The 4,889-nt window shown below is 33.5% G+C and overlaps 1 long non-coding RNA gene across 1 annotated transcript; it reads left to right on the top strand.

Annotated features, from left to right (window-relative positions):
• Positions 1-1,639: 1,639 nt before the first annotated feature.
• Positions 1,640-3,209, top strand: LOC107147539. The gene is made up of 3 exons (XR_001504169.2): positions 1,640-1,811; positions 2,190-2,368; positions 3,081-3,209. It is a non-coding gene; the product is annotated as an uncharacterized LOC107147539 (long non-coding RNA).
• Positions 3,210-4,889: the final 1,680 nt, after the last annotated feature.

Raw genomic sequence — 4,889 nt, 5'->3', positions numbered from 1 at the left:
GGTGCCTTGTCAGAAAGCAGTGATTCTGTCCCTCACTGTGCTTTGTCCAGTAGCAGCTGGCTGGATGAGCACTGATCCCCTCCACAGCTCTCTGCTCCATGGTAGTTACTGCAGGGAGAGGAGAATCAATGAGTCAGGCTACAGAAGCAGTGACATCATTAGCTTGCTTCCTTGCATGATGTGACCAGCATTCCAAGGAACTTGACATACATGCAAGAAAGCAGCTTTCTAAGATAACACTAATTTGTCCTAATTCTCAGCATGCCTGAGAGAAAGTCCCTGTCTTTCAAGTAACACTTATCTTGACCATCTGGCTGGGGCCCACTCATTGTTCCCTTGAGAGGGTTAGATTCTTGGGAATATAAAGGAGCATTTTAGGGAGGTCATGTTTTACTGTTCTTTACTCCAAGACCAACACAAAGGGATTTGAGCATCCATGGGTTTGGATATCTGCTGGACAGCCCTGGAACCAATCTCCTGCTAATTTTGAGGGACAATCCTATGACTGTTGAGTACTTGAAATGTGGATAGTCTGAGTTAAAAGGTGCTGTCAGTGTAAATACAGACAGGATTCTAAAGGGGGTAAGAAGAATGCAACATATTTTAAGGTATTGGACCAAATAAAGCATATTATTAAAATGAACTTCAATGCTTCTTTTTTACTTTTAGTAATGTGAGAATTTTAGGAATTTTACAATTACATATGATTTTCATTATGCATCTATTAGAGTTGTTCAGAACTACTAGTATATTAATTATGGTGGGAAAAGAAAACAAATGCTTGGATTGTCCAAAAAAAATCACCTTAAAATTTTAGGTAATAAAAATAAGTGCTGGATTTAAAAATGTGTTATTGCTTGATTGCGAATTCCATGGTCTCAGCTTGAGTTTTTCTTCATTTCAGAGAAACGCTGTGATTTTCCCACGGTAGAAAATGGAAGCCTTGCCCAATATTACTATACTTTTAAGAGTTTTTACTTCCCAATAAGCATAGACAAAAAGTTGCCATTTTTCTGTTTGGCTGGCTACACAACTGAAAGTGGGAAACAAGAAGAGCAAAGCAGATGTACAGCAGAGGGCTGGTCTCCAGAACCAAGGTGCTTCAGTAAGTGAGCATGTTGTGTTACCACAACGAGGGATGGCTATGGTGCTCCAAGAAACTAGTTTATTGAAAAAGCTAATTTATTCCTATGAAATATGGGCAGTGATTAAACTTTCTGGTATATAAGAACAGAATTACTAGTAAACTATTATATATTTTGTTAACCAATATCAGATATAATTAAAATCACTTGAATGTAGATACTTTGTTAATATGTTGTAAGTTATTTAAATTGTCCACCTCAGGTGACTCCAATTTAAAAATTGTTACTTCATGAGATTTCATTTGAATTTTGGCCTTTGATCAAGGACAAAGGACCAGGCTTTTGATAATAAAAGACCAGTAGAGTTAGCCAACAGGTACGTGAAAAAAACAGAACACAGGTGCAAAGGCAAACTTTATTTTTCAGTTTTGCCAAAGGTTAATTGTGCCATGCATTCTTGGAATTTGGTGAAAATATATTTTGAGATTTATTTAAACTCTTTTAAGTTATTGGTGAGGTTCATAAAATAAATAACTTTAAATTTTCTAGAAACATGTTCGGCCCCTGAATTACATAATGGAAATTATTCCACAACACAGAAAACATTCAAAGTGAAGGATAAAGTGCAATATGAATGTGCTGCTGGCTACTACACAGCTGGAGGAAAGCAGACAGAGGAGGAGGAATGCCACACATATGGATGGTTTCTCACACCAAAGTGCACCAGTAGGTTCTCACGTTCAACACAACTTACTTTCACTCTGAAAAAGTACCTCTCACACTGAACTATTTATGTTGTTATGATAATTATGACCCATTATAATATTTTTTTTTGTTTTTAGTTTTAATTATATTCATAATAGAATTTGATCATTTAAAGTTTTCAAGTGGGAAAATTTATTTTTGCTTATGGAATTTGAATAACCCTAATGATATATTATATATCATAATCTATTTCATATATAAAATAAATTCAAAAGCTTTTACTAGCTAAAACAGCATAAGAGAAACTTATTAGTTTCTATTGAGATATGGGTTGTAAACAGTATATAAGTTTTAGGAAAAATAAACACTTTGTGTTTTTATTCATTCTTTCAATTTTAGAATTGCAGTGCTCTTCTTTAAGATTAATAGAGAATGGCTATTTTCATCCTATAAAGCAAACCTATGAAGCAGGAGATGTGGTTCAGTTTTTCTGTCATGAAAAAATTATTATCTAAGTGGACCTGACATAATTCAGTGCTATAACTTTGGTTGGTACCCAGAATCTCCTGTATGTGAAGGTAAATTTTTAAATTTTATACCTGGGGAAGTAGCATATCTTAACCTCATATTTTAATAAGTTTTAATCTCTATGAGCTCTGAAAAAATATTTGTGGTGATATCTAATTCTAGTCTCTAGTGCTATTTTTTTTAAGAGAGAGAGGAGAGAGAGAGAGAGAATTTTTTAATATTTATTTTTCAGTTTTCGGTGAACACAATATCTTTATTTTATTTTTATGTGGTGCTGAGGATCGAACCCAGCGCCCTGTGCATGCCAGGTGAGTGCGTTACCACTTGAGCCACATCCCCAGCCCTCTCTAGTGCTATTTTAAAAATAAATAATGTCATTTAAACCAATGCTCTTTTCAGCAATCTTTATTCCATTTGAAGAAACTTTAAGCTTTAAATTAGTTTGTAGAGAGGGAGTATCTTTTAAATATAATATTCAAAAATCTGTATTATCAATGTTAAATCTCTTCTTATAATTAATAATTAAAAAAATTGGAAATTATTACAGATAGTTGCCCCAAGGGAGCATCTTTGTGAGGGCATTTTCTCCATTGGTTATGTATTTACTGATGTGAAAATTCAATCTCCAAAGTAGTGAGATAGAGAGCAGAAAACTTGGAAGACTATTACCTCAAAGTGAAAATAGAAAATGAAGTCATCTAGTTAGAGCTACTTCAAAAGTATAATGTCTAAGGTTACATTTCTATCACTGAATTTGTTCAGGCAGGTGGTATGCTTATCTGTCAGAAGACACCAACTTAATAATTACTTAACCATAACTACAATGTCATTTGAAGAAGGTCTTAATCCGGCAAAGGAAATATGAAAAAATAATTGCTCTGATGTTGCAAATGTTGCTTTAAAATCAGGTACAAAATATTTAAATAATCATTAGATTCTGATAGGTATGGTGGGAGATGGTATTTGTTGAGGCAATGGGTAATATTTCACAGAAGTGATGGGTAGTATTTGGACTGGGTCTTAAGAGATAAATAAGAGCTTGAGAACTGGGAGGAGGCACAGGGTTTGGTAGCAACCATTTTCTCTGTAGTTTAGGAAATAATTCATCATCCACAGGCAGGGGAAGGCATGAAGGTAGAATTTGGAAGAGAGCCGTGAAATTTGAAACAGGAGCTGGGAGAATGAACCAGGTTTCTGACCAGGGCTATGCAATGGGATTGCCTGGAACTATCAGAGTTTCCTAATTGCACCCAGTGAAAACTTGGACGGTTTTGTCATTTTCCAGTTGTACAAAATAGCATTGGGACAACAGTGGAGAGAAAGATTGTTAGCAAACTGTCTGCAGCATGTTATTTCAAACATAAGTGGCACAAATATTTAATGTCTATTCCTCACCCTTCCCCTTTCCAAACTGGTACGCCAACATGCCTGCTATTTGATAATAAATACTCAGGAGATGTAGTATAGTGGGCTTAATAATGTTTCTCCACTCCCCCTAAAGATACCCACATCCTAATCCCTTAAACCAGTAATATTACTTTATATGGCAAAAGGAACTTTGCAGATGTGATTAAGGATCTTGAGGTTATCTGGGATTATTCATTTGGACCCTAGATGTGATCACAAGTGTCCTTTTTAAGAAACTGAAAGGAGATTTGACTGCAGAAGAGGAAGTAGGCAATTTGAAATGCATAAACAGGCTGAAGTGAACCTGAACCAAGGAATATTTGCCAAAAAAAAACATTAATAAGCAAATTAAACCAAATAGAAGAAAACCGAAATTATCAGTAACTTGTTTGAAACAACTGCTATTAGTGATTTAGATAATGAAAGATCTTCTAAGCTTTTTTCTATTCACATCTAAACACACATATACAACATAAAGATGCTGCCATATTGTGCAGACATTATGTATCTTGTTGTTTTTGCACTAAAATTTTTGTAAACATAGTTAATCTTACTTCTACATATATATTTGAATGGCTAAATTCTATCTCACAGTGCAGGTACATAAAAATTAATTTAATTGGTAACTTTATTGCTGGATGTTTAGCATTCAACATATTTACATTCCAAACAGTACATTTTTTGTAACTGAATGTTTGTACATTTTAAAAATCTTTATTTTTCATTTAAAAATTTAATTAAATGTATTTTGCCATGTTTTAGTTTTTTCTTATTTTTCAGATTTTCCAAACTGGAATTTCTACATAAAAAGATCTGGAAATTAATTTTTTTCTTAATTGCCAATCTGTCCTTCAGAAAGTTTATTCTGATTTATAACCCTACCATTAGTGAATTAAAGTAGGAGGTTTTTAATCTTTGTCAACTTTGACTATTTTAATCTTCACATTTTATTTTTAATTTAATAAGCAAAATTATTTTGATTTACTTAAGTATCAGCCAATTTGGAATTTTTTTCCATTTTCTAAGTGGCCACAGATTTGTTTTTTTCCACTAGTAATTGTTCATAGCCTAGCCATTTTTCAGACTCATAAGGTATATCTACATAAATTCAATGGAGTATTTGAGAATCATGTATACTGCAACCATTTCATTTTACTTTTATTT

This window comes from Marmota marmota, unplaced genomic scaffold (assembly GCF_001458135.2).
Source record: "Marmota marmota marmota unplaced genomic scaffold, marMar, whole genome shotgun sequence".
NCBI lineage: Eukaryota > Metazoa > Chordata > Mammalia > Rodentia > Sciuridae > Marmota > Marmota marmota.
The sequence above is the reverse complement of the archived record's forward strand: the minus strand, read 5'-3'. Positions and strand labels throughout refer to the sequence as shown.